Raw genomic sequence first — 19,075 nt, 5'->3', positions numbered from 1 at the left:
ATGCGTGATCTATTTGCTCTTTTTTTTTTTTTTTACTACTATCATTTTGAAGTATGGTAGGGGAGGGAGGGGTTAACACAACCAATGCATGTCAAAGGTAGAGCTGCCGAAATTGGAACTGGGTAACCAGGTTTAAGTCTTGGCGTTGGCTCAACATCCTGTAATCCTTGGCAAATTGCTTAATCCCCTGTTGGTATATACGAAGAAAAACAAGCATTAGCAATGCAATAGGTCTTGCATTATTAAAGTTTGAGCTATTGGCATTGCTAATAATAATGCAACACCAACAGCTCAAACTTTAATAATTCGAGACCTATTGCATTGCAAATGCTTGTTTTCTGTATCAGTGAGCAAAGAATTTTATGGGGAATGAAATTGGATTTTTGGGATCCCCTTTTAGTGGTGCCTGCATAACAGGCCTGCGTGAAACTTGCCAGTAAGAACTCAAAATGGCTATAACATTTTTGGGAAAGTTTCATGTAGATTTGTCAAACAGTGCCAAAGTTATTAAGAACAACCTTTCCTAAAGAAACTGGCCTAATAACCTTAACTAAACTACTGGGTCCATATCTGGCAGTGTAACAGAAGCAAATACAGATAAATAGATATAAATGTTGAGAGGGTAATGTGCGGTTTATTATCAATGTTGAGTGTATCAGAAAGGTCATGGCTCAGGGTAGGCGAAGTCTTCAATGGGTCATGACGCCTCTCCGCTCCAATAACTGTACTAAAAAGCATATTTTACTGTGTAGCTGCATTTATGTCTAAAGCCATGGTATGTTTTTTGTTTGTATTTGCTTTAACCTAAGGTATTTAAACAAAATCAGGATACAAGAGGTTAAATGTTGCAGTACGGTAAAACCACAATGAAAAGGCTTCCTGGCTATAATAAGTGTTGCACCCTCAAATAAAGTGATTGGTAATGCAATATATGAGGCAGTGTTTTTCCTATGTTCGTTCTAGACTGCTTATAAACTTGCATCTAATCTTTCTGCTGTTGAAATAAATGTTGACCCCTGGCAGTGAGTCAGGTACAGGGCCCGGGGGGGGGGAGGCCAGGCGGTATGGCCAATCCCTCCTGCAGATATCGAAGTGCAGCGGGGTTAGGGGAAAAGTGTATTATAGTCACTAACTGAATAAACTCATTTAAAACTGAGTAATGATTATGGCTCAAACATGCTAAATCACAGAAATTCAACAGATATGGTATCCAATGCACACACTGCCACACAATAACGTTATCCATCTTTCAGAAAACACAAACACACCCATTTTAAAATCACACAAAATAGAGACTGACTACTTAGAGTAACAAGGAAGGAGGCCACAGAGGTGAGAGCCGTGGAGAGGGGGGATATATCAACACACTAGATGGAGGGGAGAGATAAGGGAGGCGCAGTTATGTGGAAATGGAAACACGAACAAGAAAGGTGGTCAGGGCAATGAAAACGATGCAGAGCGATTTTGGAAAGGGAGGGAAATGCAATAAGAGGTTAGAGAAAGGCAGGGATGAGCCAGAGCGGGCTGCAATGGGAGGGAAGTGATGAGGGAAGAGGCAGTCGGGAAAACATGAAGCAGGGTGTGGGTTTGCAGGGGAGAGGGTGGGTGCTTTATGAGGCAGAGGTGAGGGGGAAATAACGTGGCTGCGATTATTCCTGAGGGAGCTGGACAGCTGAGGAGTCATGGGGCAGAAGTGTGAGGCAGAATTAGCCAGAGGTGAGAGGGAGATTGAGGCAGAATCGAGATTGTGGGCGATTGAGGCTGCGATGAGAGGAAGAAAAATGAGGCAGAGATGAGAGTGAGAATGAGGTAGAGGTATGAGGCACTCATGCTATATGTGATTGAGGTAGAAGGAAGTAAATCTACTTAAAAAAGAAGCGAGACAGCAGCATACACTTTGGTGAATGTGAAGGGATGGTGCGGTGTAGGAAGGGATGAGGCAAAGGTACGATGGGGTGAGTTAAAGATAACGTGGCAAAAAATACGAGAGGGACAGAGGGATGGGTGAGGCAGAAATAAATGGGGACAATGTAAAGACAACGCCTTCTTCCCCGGGTCGTATCTGTGAATAGTGCGGAAGGTGCAGTGGCGACCCCGATTACTCACATTGATAACTGTTTTTAGCACCAAACTGGAGAAGGGGGGAGGGGGGACAGATTCCTGAGCTTCAATTATTATCCCTAAGGGCTTTGCTACGCCATTTGACTCGGGTAATGGCGTAACACAAAATGATGTCCAACTCCCCTGCACAATGTGAAGAGGGGCTCCTCAGTTTCCTGTATGTTCTGTGGCATTCTGCTAATAAGGGGTCCAGAAGTATTCGAGAAACAATGGCGCTGCAGTCCTTGGGTGGGGAGGAAGGGGGTGAGCTCCAGTAACCTCCTCCTATCTCTCCTACCGGCACTGTGCACAAGCAAACATTAGAACCCCTTACAGGGTCCGGGCGTGGGGGCCCCCGTTGTATGCACTTTGCAAAAGGGGGGGGTGGGAGGGGGGCTCAAGTTGTATTACTCCACTGCCTGAAGGGGTAGGGCCCCTGGACTCAGGTGGTTACGCTCGTCAGTCTCGTCGCCCTCAGGCTTTTTTGCAGTCAGGTGCCCACACCCACCCAACCCCCCACCACCACCTGTTGTCCACAGCCCCGTCCTTCCACGGACTGTAGGAGGTTGCGGGATCTCTAAGAAATGTATCCTTTACTAAGTGTGTGTTTTGTAAACACCAACACACACTCAGGCAGGTGCCACTGAGCAAAGCAGCTGTTACGGACATTGTGCCCCCACCGGACAAAGCTGCTGAACATCACCTTCAGTTTCCCCTCCCAAGGAACCCCCAACTGCCTGACACCGGATCATTCACGTGGCTGGTGGACATGCCAGTGCCTTGAGCGACCCTCAAGAAGACCTTGAGGGGCGAGGTAGCTCATAGTTCTGAAGTTCCTACTGCACAATTCTAGTGAGCAAGACAAAAGGTTTTCATGACGTGAATTGCCACAGCCCCTCCCCTTTTGTAATATAATTCACTCTCCTTTATTTTACATAATTAGGTGGCGAGACAACTCGGTGGGTAATGTGCCTACTGTGTATCTCTACGTGTAAGCGAATCCCACATAAGCCATTCCGCTAAGCATTAGCTAAGGAATGCATCGGGCCTCCTGTTAACCAGTTTATGGAATGTTACATGTTTCTCTTCTCCCTCCCCCCGCAAGGGATGACTGGCCCACGACATAGCTTCCATTATTTTGTCATTAGTGTGCACAGTAAGTGCTATACTAGTCCTTTGTAGCTGTCATTCCCCCAACAGCTAACATGGGCCCTAGAATGACAGCCCGTCCGGCTGGGATTGGAAATTTTGACACAGTAATTTGCAAAGCCGAGGGGGTTCGAGAGGGCCTCAAACACAGACTGAGAAAAAAAAAATCACTGAAAAGGCAATTAACAAAGTTAATATGAAGCGGGGATAGCATGAAAGGAAGTAAAACAAATGTGTACATTTAATCAGCCAGGATTGAGAGGAACACAAAGGGAAAAGCTAATTAGACCCAGCAGGTAGCACTAACCTTCAGCCTTCATAAATAAATAAGGCTCGGGAAATGTCTAACTGCGAGGACAGATAAAGGCAAGCTCTCCCGCATTGCAGACGCTGGTTTACATTGCGCTTAAAAAACAAAAACACCGAAGTTGATGCCTGCTTGTGCCCCGGGGGAACTGCAGGACATCTGATCGAAACAAAAACACCGAAGTGGATGCCTGCTTGTACCCCGGGGATACTGACAGCAACAACAAAAAAAACAAGTGGTGCGCGCACACGTGCTACAGCGAAGATGTGTTTTCACTTATCTCGCCCGTGTCTGGGCACGATAATTGAAAACATATGGGCTTTGATGCGCGTAACAGACACCAATAGGCCAAGGGAGGAGCAATGCGCCCGCCTTTGGCCTATTGCGTGCTCTGTTACAAACAAGCACGCACTCAAAGCCCAATGCAAGAAGACAAAAGTAAAAACACACGCATGAGCGTGTGCGATTCCAGGGTTAATTTCTGAACCGCGGAAAAAAGGACTCTCGCCTGCGCGAACACTGCTGCGCAATGTAACGCAGGTCGCGAGACCTAAAAATGAATGTCTGTGTTTTGTAAATGCTGCTCATGTAAAGAACTCCAATACCTTTGGGGACACGTGGGAGGTGACTGAAGCAGGGCGCTGGGTAAAACAACAGAGAGGAAGGAGGACAACTTGGTGAGTTAAAGCAGTGGGGGGGTGGTTTCTTTAAAAAAACATGAACTTTAACATGTTGGGAGGAGCGTGCAAAAAAACTAAATAGAATGAAAAAGTTTGTGTAATGTAAATGTAGCTCATGTAAGGCACTCCAATGCCTTCTGGGACAGGAGTGAGGGCGCGGGAGGTGGCTGTAGCAGTGGGCTGGGTAAAAGAAAGGAGAGCAGGAAGAGGATGTGTTAGGTTAAACGCAGCTGGAAGGAGGTTCATTAAAAACAATGGTGGCCGATGGGGGTGGTGGGTTAACACACTGGGCGGAGAAAAGACAAGCCTGCAGGGTGACTTTTGTGGAGTGCTCGATAACAAATAAAAGAGTACCTTCAGAGTATGTAGCTAGTGCAAGGACACTTTGCCTGATCAGGCAAAGCATAGCAAGAAGCCTGGAAAGTGATAGCATACAACATGCACTAACCATACTCAATCGGTAGCGTGTAAATTAGAACGACGTTGTAATCTACGAATGATAAGTAAAGGCAAGTATTGAGTGGGCTGTAAACTGCTTTTAAGATTATTTTTTTATTACAAGGGACTTCGCAAGGACAGCGCAATCGTTGTGCGGGCGATACTTAAAAAGGAATGGAGAGAGAATCACCAACCTACCTACAAGGAATCCACCATCATCTCAAACAGTAGAAGTTGTAATACAAATTGGTCTCCCCACTTCAGAGTATACTCCTTCAGCCACGCAGAAGGTTTATGGTGAGGTTTCCCAATGTGGGTAAAGGCTTAGAATGAGGTTGTGACTTCTGTATATGAGACGGAAGCAAGCCTACATAGGTGCAGGTATTGCAGCTGCAGCATATTGGAATGCCCCTTTTCGTGTAACTTTCTCTCTGCAGGATGAAGTAAGGGGTCTGTTGGAGTGTCTTCTGGATGCAGAAATCTTATCTTCTAGTACTCCCTGTACCTCTGGATGTAGGTAGTGGGTATGTCTGAGTGTGTTATGAATCCGGAGATCCTCCTGTTGGTAGTGTTTGTAGTGTGCTTGTCTCACTGCTAAAAGTTAGCTCTGTCGGAGTGTGGTCTGGCTTCTGAGGCCATGCTGGTAGTATTTTAAGTGAGCCAGTCCATCTGAAGGAAGGTGGTGGGCCTGTATGCGTGTTTTCTGGCTCCTGAGATCTTCTTGGTACTGTTAATGCACCCTGTCCCTCTGTAGGAAGGTGGATGTTATGTTTGTGTGCTTTCTAGCTTCTAAGATCCTTCTGTTGGTAGTGTTGTAGTGCTCCCTGACACTCTGCAGGAAGGAGGTGGGTCTGTCTGGGTGCATCCTGGCTACTTAGATCTTACATTTGGTAGTGTTTCTTGCCAGAATGGAGGAGAATAGGCAAACCTGATCAACAGGCAGAGGCTTTATGAACTGAGCTGCAACTTTAATGTGGATGAAACCATACCCATGTCATTGGAGTGTTTGGTCCATTGTAAAAAGACCTAGTGATGCAATACTGATACTTTTTCTCCTAACTTAGCTCTTCAGGTATTCTGAGGACCCAACACAGTGACTCCGTAACATCTCGGAAGAGAAATTGATGGGCTTTAATGGACAGTTTGCGCCACATGAAAACAGTTCACTCCCTTGTTCTATTTGTATCTTTTCGTACAGTGATGTTGCTAGCCACTAAGAGAACTATGTCAAACTGTGTCAAACTGTGTCCAACCATGCATCTGTGTGGGAATTTTACTCATTTGGGTCTGATGTTCACATTTATAGGTGTTTCATTCTGACTGTTTTTCTCTGATTTTTACTACATTATGTTCGCCAGTGGTTGTTATTTCATGACATGGCGCCTCTCTAATTCTTAGATGTTTTGATACTTGGTTTTCTCCCCACTAAAACCAGTACACACAACACTGGATACCTATGTGGCTCTGTTCTTGCCTTCTAAACCCTCATAAATAAATATATAGATTAATCACACCAACCCTCCTTTCCTCTGGCCCTGTGCCATGTCCTGAAGGCAGTTCTGTGTAATGTTTATGGCAGCGCGTCTGTGGTTTGATCATACACAGTACTGAACTCTGGTTAGTTAATGAATTCTAAAGATTATTAACGGCCTGATGAAGGACATCATCCTAAACGCACTGGGGAGAATGAATTAATTAGCAAGATGATCATAAAAATGTACAGTGTTGAACGTGCATTATCAAGAAAACACATTGGTATAAATACAGTGTATGATAAACAATTAATAAGCAAAAGAGCTTTATGATATAAACCTATGGGCTGAATTGAATTAATTGGACCTTGCCGTTGGCTGTAGCATAGCAGTGGGTTTGAGATCCAGTTTTCTCCCGGAGGCCCATAACTATATTCCTCGGACTGCTGCAGAGCAGCGAGTCGCAGGAGCATTGGCTTCAGTTCCTTTAATTTCTCCTCTGTTAGTTTTGAGCTTTATCACTTGCAACAGGCTTTTAATTTATGTTCAGAGACTCCACTATGAAATTTACAAAATAATGCTGTTTATGACAATTGAAAATATTGTATTCATTGTTCATTTTCAATATACATTCAAATGTTTCCCATTCCTCCAGTATTTTTTCTTTTTCTTGTTTTTTTAAACAATGTTTTACAAACAAACAAGCATTAGTAAAGCCAATAGCTTAGTACTCTCATTGTAAAGGTACGACCTGTTGGCTGGGGTGGGCAAGCCAACAAATTAACAGGGACAGCTCAGCCAGAACCGAGCCAAGGGTTTTGTTGGGCATGTATGAGTCGAGCCCTGAAAATGTTTCGCATCTAAATCATGCAGTAAGCACCATGTGAAAATGTTAGTCACTTTAAAATTAAAAAAAATATATTTCTTTTGCAGGTAGAAAAGTTTCAACTTAATACATCAGATTATTTTGTTTCAACATTTACCCTGAACTCACGTACAGGAAAACAACTTGTGTGCCTGAAGAAAAAGGAGGATCTGTAAAATATAATATTTGCCAAGGATCACACAATTTATTTAAAGTGGGATTCCAGGATTTGTCCCTGCTTTTCTCGTTTTTATATTATGCTATTCACCCACCACAGGGCTAATTATTTCTCTTCTTCTTAACACCATAGGGTTTGCTTTGTTTTTAATTGTTGGCGCATGATAGTAGAACATGGGTGGCAGGCAGGAATCACATTAAAGATCGCTCGTTTTGGGCTCGAGGGTCGGAGAAAGCCAGGTCTCTTCGTCTGTCTACCTCTACCTATTGCCTCCTGCCAATGACATCATGACCGCAAGACCACGGGTGGCAAAGCCAATGCCAGAATCATGCCCTGAATGGCAATTGGCAAAGTACAAGTGACTGCTACTGCTGGCTACAGGCTAGGAGGTTAGTGATGGGCGCCTCACACGCTGTCTCAATAGTTTATCTTTACATTGCATTAAAGAGAGCAAAACATTCAGTCTCTTCCATAGGAAAAACCCACCGGTGCAGCAGTAAATCCGCTAGAGTAGTTAAATATTTCACTGGAGACGGGAATGGCCTGCGGGGAGGAACGAATGCCTTACAAGGCGCCATTAGCGGCTCTTGGCCCAGTCACGGCCTCGATGGTGGAGAGCTGGGAGTGGAAGTAATGCGAACCGACCTGCTCCAGCCGAGCTCCTGGGCGGGCACCTCACAACCCAACCCTTCGACGGCTGCGCGTCTCCCTTGACGTCACTTGTGCATCTCCCTTGACGTCACTTGTGCATCTCCCTTGACGTCACCTGTGCATCTCCCTTGACGTCACCTGTGCATCTCCCTTGACGTCACCTGTGCACGTTTCCGCACGCTTGACAGGGAAATGAGGTGGGAGTGTGATGGCAATGCTGCGCTGTCGTCACTAGTGAAGCCAAGTCAGGGACATTTGTATAGCGCACACATCACTCCAAGAGTCTCATGGCTCTTGCAGATGGCTCCGAAAGAGCTACATCATGTTTAATGGATATGAAAGTTAAAACAAATTGCTGAACTTAGGATTTATGGTGTTGCATACACAGAGGTAAATAACATATTGAGCACATCCCTAAATACTACTGCCGGCAGGAATTAGGAGTCAGATAATGGGGGTCCGTGTCACATGGTCTGCTATCAATGGGGGAGGGCAGTGAGATCGAAGGAGCGTTACCCTTCCAGCAGGGGCCTTTTGTAGATGCGAGATCATACTATATTGTGTCAAACATCAAGTGCCGTGGGCACATGAAAACACACGCCTGACCTCTAATGACTCGTAGGGGTTGGTGCGCGAGTCATGAGGTTGAATCAGCTGCCGGGGGGAATTCCAAGTCGAGGGAGGGAAAAGTGCGTTTCTGTTAGCTGCATAAGCTCAGTCCAGTGATTTTAAAAAAGCATGTGTGTGCTGAACACGTATAAAACCCTGAAGTAGAAGTATTTTACTCCCTACTTTACGAAGTAAGGAAGAAATGTACTTCTCAGCAAACATTGGAATTCTTGAAAGGAGTGTTTGAGAAGGGTAAAACTCGAAGCGTGCATTTTTTACAATTTAAATATTACAACAATCAGTGTATTTTCTCTAACACAAGCTTTCTTTGAAGTTAAAAATATGCCTAAATGAGTAGATGTATTCTTTCAAACTAAAGCTCATACTCAGATCAGATAGCAACAGCCACAATCCAGACAGTTGCACTTTTTTGTTGTTGAAGTTCTTTGTCTGTTTTAGCTGCAACTGGAAGTTTGCAGTCTTAGCAACTTTTGCAGTTGCAGCAGCCATTCAAACCTGTAGGGCATAACTCCTGCTGCTTCTGTTTAAGTGTGAGGTAGCAGGGGCATGATGTTTCTCTGGTTTCTTTGTTTTCTCTGGTGGGGCATGACCACAATCTCCATAGGTGAGACTAACTGGAAAGGAGTACTTATTCTGTTATTGAGCTCTAGAAAGACCCAATTTTGCAACACTCTGCACTTGCACGAACCCAGAATTCACTGGTTTCATAATCTCCTCAGTAATTATTAGGGCCAGTGGAATCATGCGGCAGCATAGGATCAAATTTTGTGGCAGGGTTGGCTAAATTATGGCAAAGGCAAATTATGCAGCCTATTGCAGTACTCTCTGTGCTACTATAAGTCCATTATTTTCAGATTTTTTACATGTCTTGGGCTTATGTTGCACATCATTTTTGCTGATTTAACACCCAAATATTGTAATAAGCAATGGAAAGGTGATCAGTCAACACTTCGAACGGGACATCCATTGCGCGACAGCACATGTCTCTGCATTTTCAGTAACTTTTTAACCTTTTGAGCTGGAAACAATTGTTTTGTTAATATCTGCAGTCAATGCAGAATATGATAAATTATGTGGCAAAAGCGGCAAATCCGTAATCATGCAAAAAAACGAGGTGGCTGCACAATTGCATAATTCCAGTGTCCGTGGTAATTGTGTATAAGAGCTTTTTTAAATGATTGCTTTACGCACGGAGTAGCAGTACACATAATAACAGCTGTAGTGCATTTAAGGGCACTGATGAGTGGCAATATGCTGGTGAATGTGGCAGCACTCACTAGGTACGTGCATTGTCAAACATAGAAATTGTTTGTTGAACACTAAGTGGTTGTGGGATTGTCTTGGAAAATGTTATCAGCCATGTTGGTCTTCAGTTAATTGGAGGTGGCCTTTTATTGATATCTATAGTGTTGAGAAAAAATTGCCCTTAATTCTTTGCAAAATGAGTTCGAGTCGATGGGCCTGAGTTCATTGTGGGAAATGAATCATGGGAGCTTAGATAAAGGATAAGATGCAGTGTGTTGTGGGCCCAACGTTCTGCTGTTGGCTCATTTGAAGATGAGGCAAAGAATTTGTTGAGGCCTTAGTCTTGGCAACATACCACAGACACATCAGGAGAAGTTAAACAGAGTTTTGAATAATAGGGTTGATTGCTTTGTCCTGCGCAGAGGGAGCAGTGAAGGAGGTTCATTGTTTGCTCATTGCAGGAGTGGTGTTAGGGGATTTGGATGACTAGAATGGAGGTAGTGGCAGATGTTTCTCAAATACAGAACCTGTATTTTGGCTGCTGTTCCTGTGGTGGAGCTGAACGAATCCAGCTGCCTTGTGTAGTTTATTACCACATCAAAGATCCTGGTGGGAGTGAGGATGGCTTGTGTCAGTAGAAATAAACATGACCAGGATGTACAGAATAGCGAGGGCAGGGAAAAACCATCTGAATTTTAGACATCTGTCTTTCTTGTGTGGGCAAAGGGCCATCAAGTGTTAGATGCCCATAAGACATGAAATGAGTGAGACGGGAAGGTGCAAGATATTTAAGCGTTGTCTGCTTAACGATAAGAAATGGAGAATTAGCAATGTCCCCAAGGGAAATAACGTATATAGAGTAGAGGAGAGCCCCAAGATCATGCCATAGGGCAGTGATGTAGGTGAGAATGGAGAGAACATAAGAATGTGGTAAGAGTGCTTATAAGCATATGATGCTAATTAAATCAGCATTGTTGCATGCAGCTACTGTTATGGAGTGACTGCTGACGATTTTGAAACTTTTCCGATGGGTACCAGAGATGGGAGTGTCTTAAAGATTGGTAAAGAGAGGAAGCCTTCTGGATGAGATGGCTAAGAGCTTGATGTTTGGATTGATTTGGGGACCTCATAGTGGCTACCTGTCTTAAGAATAGGGATAGATCAGGCAGGATGAAGACATAAAGGGGTTGTGAGCAGGACAGTGTGAGAGATCGAGTTGTTTTTGGAGAATACTAACAGCTAAAACACTAATGAAGATGCTTGAAAGTGTTAGTGGTGTGGGCTAGAGGAGTAAAAAACTCTGCGCATGAAACTGGTGTGGGTTTGCAGTTTAAGGGAGGTGATGATTTTTGAACAGGAAGCAAACTTTGCAATCTTGAAAGCTGACAAAAGGCTATATTGACGACCTTTGTCCTGCTTGTAGTCCTTATGATACCCAAAGTCCGATTTCTTCCCTCCCTGTAGAACTGAGTGCAGTCGTTTCTTTGATGATGAAGAGTGGATAGCAACTGGAGGAAGGCTGCAGATGACGGAGCAGGGGTCCTGGTATGTGTTGTATTAGTTGTAGTCAGTAAGTGCAGCCAAGTCACAATGGATGTGCTGCATGGATTCCATCTAGTGACTGTTTGGGTAAACCTATTTTTTTGTGGTGAGAGGATGGGGTATTTATGTTCATGCTTGGTGGGGAGTGAGGCAGTCAGAGAGGTATGTAGGCCACAGTATGCAGGCCACAGATTTGCTGTGTGTGAATGGAAGCAGAGTCAGTACTGATAAGTGAGGGAGTCGTAGCGGCACATACGAGTACGCAGTCGAGTGGTTGGCATTTTGCGGGTGGGAGCACAGTAAGTTTTGTCCTTTTAGGGAGTCAGAGCTGCAAATAGGAGTTTGCAGTCGAGAGGTTGGCATTGTGTGGGTGGAAGCACAGTAAGTATTGAGTGAAGATGTCAGAAGCATTTTCGAGTATGCAGTCTAGAGGGTTGTATTGTGTGAGTGGAAGCATCATAAGTATTGGTGATTAAGGGTGTCAGAGAGGCACCTATGAGGATGCAGCTAAAACGTTTGCTGTGTGTGACTAGAAGCAGACTAAGTAGGAACTCGGAGGCGCATGTGAGTATGAAGGACAGAAATGTGCCTTGTCAAGGTGGAAGCAAGGTTAGTATTTGTCGGGGAGCGATGCATGTGGGGTTGTGTGACGATGGTACTCTGTTTAAGTTTAGATTTAAGTTGAGGGTGTAAGTAATTTGAGAGGCACAGAGGTATGAGGTGGTTCTAGATAAGTGTAAGTGTAGTAGGTTGTATTGGCACATGGATAACAGTATCACCAAATATGTTTTTAGAAATATTTCTTGTAATTTTATATGAAACCACTAATTTCCGAGTAGCATGAAAAGGTCCACACACAACCGACCAGTTGTGAACAACGCCACTAAGAAACACTCGCCATAAGTTACTGGATTATTCTGATTTAGAAACTATCTTTACCTGCACTCTTGAAATATAGAAACTGGGAAAAACTACTGTACTCTGACACTGATAGAGCAGAGGGGAGAGTTCGGAAGCAGGTAAAAATATGGAGACCACATAATATCTACAAGTCATAACATTATAGAAATGCCTCTGAGGTCATCTGAAATGTTCTCGTACAACTTTGTTCCTATAATACTAATATTTAAAAAACCTTTCAATCGGATATCACTGGAATGAGTACGACTTCCCTTTACTCTTCTTACATAGAATACATTTTTCATCCCACTTTGCTCACTGGAATTCCAGCTGACCGACTATATTATTAGTGGGGTGTCAGAAAGGAAGCACGGTCCTCCTTTAGATTTGCAACTCATACTCTAAAATCAAATACCTAGATATAAGAATCACATTTCATTAATCATTGGTTTGGTTATATTCGGTAGCACTGCAGTAAATGTTATTAGATTTATCCCAGAATCATCCTTCTGACTGAGATTCACAATTACTAAACAGAAGTCACTGCAAAAGATAAAGCTCCATTAACCATATGTTGGCAGAGCGAGTAGGCTATGATTGAAGATTAGAGATGGTAACTATTCCAGCACAGTAACAGGGCTGGATTAGTGAAAGCGATTGGTCAAGTGGCTGGGTTTTGGGTACTCGGATGCTGGGTCGATGCTTGTTGGACAAGCACTCGCAAAGTCAATAGCTCTCACCTATGCAAGAGTATTGGCTTTACCATTATGTTTCAGCCATGTTGTATAGAGGCAATGGGAGAGTGAAAGGCTAGAAGTAACACAAACAGGGTGTGGGAGTGAGCATGGAGGTTAAGAAGATTAAGAAGTAACACTGAAGAAGCAACAAAAACAATGAATGACAGGGAAGAGAGCGAAAAATAGTACTTTAATCACGGTGCGAGCATCGGAAGGGCACTAATTAAAATGAAGCAAGCAGTACATGGTCCATGCTCCCCATGAACAAAGAGGAAGTGAAACTGGCATGTTCTGGTCTATTAGGAAACCGCAAATAAAAGTGACCATGACGGCAGTGACTGGTAAGCAATGAGCTGGCTTCAAGCTCCTTTTAGAAAACAGAGTTTCTCGCCAGCGCTGCGCATGTGCACTGTCTTAGGTGAGACCTAGAAAGGAATAGAGTATGAGGTAAGCCACCTCTTTGGACACTGAGGTGAAGTGCAATCCTAACCACATTCTCTTCTCCGACCTCTACTTTAGGACTGCATGAGCCGAGATGATCAGTGCTTGGTTGCTTTCCTTTAGCTAGGTATGACTTGCATCACCTCAAAGCCCTTCACACAGGTTTACAGAATTCTTGCCAGTATGCTAACAAAGTTTTCTCTCAATGGAAAAGATTACAATAAATATGTGGTAGCTAATTGTACATTTGGTTTTTGTCCCGTGCTTTGGTTACTCACATTTGCTAAATGTTTAAAAACGAAAACATTGACTTTTGACTTCTTGTGTTGAATATATTGTAAGGCAGGCCACGGATTTCATCTTTGCTATAATGCATTGCTTTAGCAAGTGCTCCGCCATTCCTACATTAATTTCCCATTTGTATTCTGATGCACCGCAAAACAAGACCATTACGAAAAGTAAATTGTTGTCATGCGCGCAAGGGAGCTCGTCTCCATTCCAGTAATGTTTTAAACGTCATCTCGGCCCTGGGCCCTTCCCAACAATTGTTAAATCTGGATGAAGTTCCAGCTGGTCTGTCCCCCTGTGATTCCTGCAAGAGTTTAATATTTATCCTCCTTGCGTGATTTCCCAGTGCAGGACCACTTCAAAAGTATAATCAGGGGCACATGCAGGTTTTCGACAATAGCAAGTGAAACGCTAATGAATTTGGGCCCTGGGAGCGCGTGGTAATCGGCGAGGAGGGAAATGTTGTTTCTTATCCTAAATGTGGAAGATTGATGGGTGTTAATGGCCTGTGCTAGGGAGACATAAGGGCCATCTGGCAGATACCACGTGACCGCCCTAGGCTGCCAATAAATGCCATGGAGATCATTGCAGGAGTTCTGTAATTGTCCTTGCACGGACTTGTCCAAGTTAATAACTTAACCCTGTATGAAATCTTGACTTTCACTTAGCCTACGACTCTTACCACCCCCCGTACCCCGACACGTCCATTGTTGTTGGAGTTTTATTTAATGTAACTTGTGGATTCGTAAAAATGATGTTCCTGTGGTGTTGAGCTCCAGGTTTGCGCTGGTCTGGAGTTTCCCTGATATTTTATTTCATTATTGCTGTTTTTTCTTTACTTCGGGAGGACATTCGCGTTGCATTCTCGTGTTTTGCTTAAACTTGCCATGATCCCACTGACACTTCGCAATCTAAAAAACAATCCTCCCATGCCAAAATAAACAAGCATTTGCAATGCAATAGGTCTCGCATTAGGAAAGTTTGAGCTATTGGTATTGTAAATGACAAATTTTGTATTTATGTGTTGGTTTTGAAAATAGCTAAATGAATAGCTTTGTCATTTACAATGCCAATAGTTTTAACTTTCGCAAATGTGACACCTATAGCATTTGTAATGCAATATGTGTTGTATTTACGTTACTTAGTTGTATTGATATTACAAATAACAATGGCTTTTTTTTTATAATTAATACTTAAATAAATGTTATTGTAATTTATTATGGCCATAGCTTAAACTTTTGTAAATAACTTTTGTGAAGATTATTTTCAGTGTATTTTATTGTGACGAAAATTAAAGAACCGAAGTGAAATATTAATATCTTTTTGTGACATTTGTAATAAAGCTTGAAACATTGAGAGAACATATCTAAACCAGTTGTGGTTGGGTGCGTGTGGTTGGGTGCGTGTGGTTGGGTGCGTGTGGTTGGGTGCGTGTGGTTGGGTGCATGTGGTTGGGTGCGTGTGGTTGGGTGCGTGTGGTTGGGTGTGCGTGTGTTGTGTGTCGGGGTTGGGTGTGTGGGGGGCTTGTGTGGGGTTGTGTGTGTGGGGGGGTGGGGTTGTGTGTGTGGGGGGCTTGTGTATGGTGGGGGTTGTGTGTGGGGGGTTGTGTGTGTGGAGGGTTGTGTGTGTGGAGGGTTGTGTGTGTGGAGGGTTGTGTGTGTGGAGGGTTGTGTGTGTGGAGGGTTGTGTGTGTGGAGGGTTGTGTGTGTGGAGGGTTGTGTGTGTGGAGGGTTGTGTGTGTGGAGGGTTGTGTGTGTGGAGGGTTGTGTGTGTGGAGGGTTGTGTGTGTGGAGGGTTGTGTGTGTGGAGGGTTGTGTGTGTGGGGGGTTGTGTGTGTGGGTGTGTTTGTGGGGGTTTGTGGGGGGTTGTGTGTGTGGGGGGTTGTGTGCGTGTGTGGGGTTGTGTGGGTGGGTGTGTGTGGGTGGGTGTGTGTTAAGAGGAGGACAATCTGTGCACTGTCTCTTTAAAACAAGAAGAGAAATAATGGACAACATTATTAGCATTATATATTTGTCTGACCTAATATTTTACATAATTTTGTATGCAGTATATAAACATAGCACATTCCACATTGTATACATAGCAAACATGTAGAGACTGTTTGCAAGATTTAGTGCTATATTGGAGACGTTATGTTCGTGTTGTGGGGAGCCGAGCAGCTTGGACGACTAGCATTGATGAGTATAAACTGTACGTTTTTAGCACAATAATGTAGTGTGTGCCTTGTAGGAAGCAAAAGCTTTGTATTTGTACTTTTAGTATGCACATATTTGTTAGTGAAAAAAGTATTGCAATATGCGCGAATTGTCTCATGTGATTTAAGTTGTATGAGCGGTGTTGTGCACGTGCTCCGGAAATAGATCAGGCGCGCTATTACGCTGCCAGACGTTAACGCGCCCATTTCCTGTTGGAGTTGGCTGATGACGCTATGTGCGTGCATAACGTTGTGTTTGTGGGCATGGAGATATTCTTTGAGTGTTGGAGGTAGCTGCGCAGCTTTGGGCGACACGTATTAAAAAGTACAATAAATAGTAAGTTTTCGTGAATTTTAATCATTAAGTATGTGGCTTGAAGCATGTAAAAGCTTTGTACGTGTGTTAGTTGCAATGTTGTTTATTGTCGGTGAATGCTAATGCGGTAAAACTGTATTATAGTATTTGGTGTTGGTTTTAGCAATGGATTCATTGTGCTAAGAATGTTAAAGATTGTATAGTGGGAAGAGATTTATTGTAAGTACTGCGTTTAAGTGTGGGAATTTTTGGAGTTGATTTTTGATAAGTAGAATGAAGTATTGTTGTGCGGATTTGAACGTACTTGTTCTTTACACAGTAGGAGCGGTTGGTAGAATGAGTGCTGTGGGGTAAGGACGTGGGAGAGGGAATAGCAGGGTGGGTAGGTGGTAGCAAAAGCTGCTTAGGTACGCTTTTATGTAAGTTAACATGATAAGAAATACAACGATTTGGGGCGCACATACTATGTTGCCAAATGCAATGCAGCGCGTGTAACCTAATTTGATATATTTATTGAATGTAACTTGCTTGTTAGCTGCTCTTATCTATAGTTTACTACCTCCCACTTGTGTTTGTACCTCCGTACGTTAGTGCCTGGCAGCATTGTGATGACCGACAGCTTTTGTAGTACATGCTGATGAGTGTGCTAAAGTAAAAGAAATAGAATTGTGGCTGATGGCTGTAGTGAAGCGTTGTTAGAGGTGGTTAGGAAAATGTTAGCTGAGTATAGGTAAAACGTATGTAGTAGTTTATATATGTACTTTTTAGGAAGATGAAAAGTAGTGTAAGTTTTATAATGGATGAGGGGCATGAAAGAGTTACAATAAGAAGCGTTTAGTAAAATCTGAAAGTGCTAATTGATGTTTGTTGTAGTCTGTTTGTGAGCGAGCCGTTACATGCGGACAATGGAGGGTAAGTTTAGTCGCTGTATGGTAAAGTCTGTGTAGATAATATTAAGATGTAGGTTGTGGATGAGGTATTATTCTAAAGTGTTTCAAGAGTGGGAAAAAATTTTAGTATGCAGCGTTAAAAGGTAACTTGCAAGTAAGGAACTTAATAAAAAGTGTGCCTTTGAAAGATGTAAATGGTATATTTTTAAATAGGGCGAAAAACGTACAGTAAGGCTAAAAGGAGAAAGAGTTTGTTAATAAATTGGTAGGCTTACAAAGCAGTGTGTGTGTAATTCTGGTATATTAACGGAGGCGTATGTTGCTTCTGGTCAAAGACTGTGGATGCATGTGTAAAAATATTTTGTGCTATGCAGGGGCGGTTGGTTGTGGCAGTACTGCTAGGTGGAGACGTGGGGAGGGAGATGGGTAGGATGTGGAGTAGTAAATTATGGATTAGGGACGCTTCTACGGAATAAATATTTAAATAAATAAAGCGTATTTAGTTGCGCGTACTGCATGGTATTTGGTAATGCAGTATGCGCGATGAAGTTTGTGTTCTGTATTTAAATGTTTATTTATTTGTAAGCGTCTGAAATATATATTTTATTATGTACTACCCTGCCTCTTTACCTACCCATGTGACCGTCCGGCAGCACTTTAATGATTGACCCCACTTGCGTCTGTGAAAAGTAGTACATACAAAACTTTATTGAGAGTATTGTGTGCGCAAAGGAGCATTGTGCGTGTTAATAACAGACACAGAGAAAAACAGAAGGCACATGCAGGATTGTATTTGAATGTGGGGTAAGAAAAAAGTTTGTATAATTGGCGACTGGTATTAGTAAACTGGAAAGCAGAAACAGGTTTTGGAAAAGTAAAGGTTGTTTTGGAGTGTACTGAGGTACTGTAGGCGTTCTACATGAGAAAAACTGTGTTTTTGTGCATTCATTTATAAAGTGTGTTTTGCAAGGGACGGATAAGCTTTGAGAAACCGTATTCAAGAAGTTTGATAAACAGTAAGTTATGCGAAGAATAAAGAGTATGTGTATGTGGTGTAGTATAGAAAGGCTTTGTAATAATTTGTAGCGCGTTTTTTTGTTTGTTTTTGAGCAATCGGTAAAGCGGTGCGATAAATTATCGTAATTCCGGAGGCGTATGTTGTTGGTTATGGGCAAAGATCGTGGGGGCATGTGTAAATATAATTTGTGCTATGCATGAGTGGTAAGTTGTAAGAGTGCTTCCGGGTGTAAACGTGGAGAGGAAAAGGGGCAAGTGGGGGGGATAATCAGGGTTTAAGGGCGCTTATATGGAGTAAACATTAGATAAATAAAACGTATTTTGTTGTGCTTAGCGCATTGTATTTGGGAATGCAGTATGCGCTATAAAATTTGCTTTGGGTGCTGCTGGGTTCAACGTGGAGAGGGAAAGGAGCAAGTATGGTGGGGGAGGGGTAGTAAATTATGGGTTAAGGTCGCTTATATGAAGCAAACATGAAATGAATAAAACTCATTTTGGGGTGCTCAGCACTTTTACGATCGACTCTTGTGTTTATGAAAAGCAGTATGTACAAAACTTTATTGAAAAGTATTGCGTGCGCAAAGGAGTATTGTGTGTGTGAATAACAGAGCAGAAAGGATTTGGCTTTGTAATAATTTCTAGCGCGGTTTTTTGTTTGTTGTTTAGCAATGGGTAAAGCAGTGCAATAAATTATGGTAATGCCGGAGACGTATGTAGTTGGTTATGGGCAAAGATCATGGGGGCATGGGTAAATATAATTTGTGTAAGACATGAGCGGTAAGTTGTGCGAGTATTGGCGGGTGGCGATGTGGAGAGGGAAAGGGGCAAGGGGGGAGGTAGTAAATAATGGGTTATGGGCGGTTTTATGAAGTAAACATTACATAAAGAAAACGCATTTGTAGTGCTTAGCGCATTGTATTTGGAAATGTACTATGCGGTATAAAATTAGGCTAAAGTGCTGCTGTGCAGCGACGTGGAGAGGGAAAGGGAGAAGTATGGGGGGAAGGAGGGTAGTAAATTATGGGTTAAGGGCGC

The 19,075-nt window shown here is 43.1% G+C and overlaps 1 protein-coding gene across 2 annotated transcripts in view; it reads left to right on the top strand.

The window, feature by feature from the left end:
• The window catches only part of SHF (Src homology 2 domain containing F), a 389,674-nt gene that overhangs the window by 186,287 nt on the left and 184,312 nt on the right, over positions 1 to 19,075 (top strand). The window lies entirely within an intron of this gene.

The sequence above is a fragment of the Lissotriton helveticus genome, chromosome 3_2, assembly GCF_964261635.1.
Source record: "Lissotriton helveticus chromosome 3_2, aLisHel1.1, whole genome shotgun sequence".
Lineage (NCBI taxonomy): Eukaryota > Metazoa > Chordata > Amphibia > Caudata > Salamandridae > Lissotriton > Lissotriton helveticus.
Note: the sequence above shows the minus strand (reverse complement) of the source record. Positions and strands in the feature narration are given on the sequence as shown.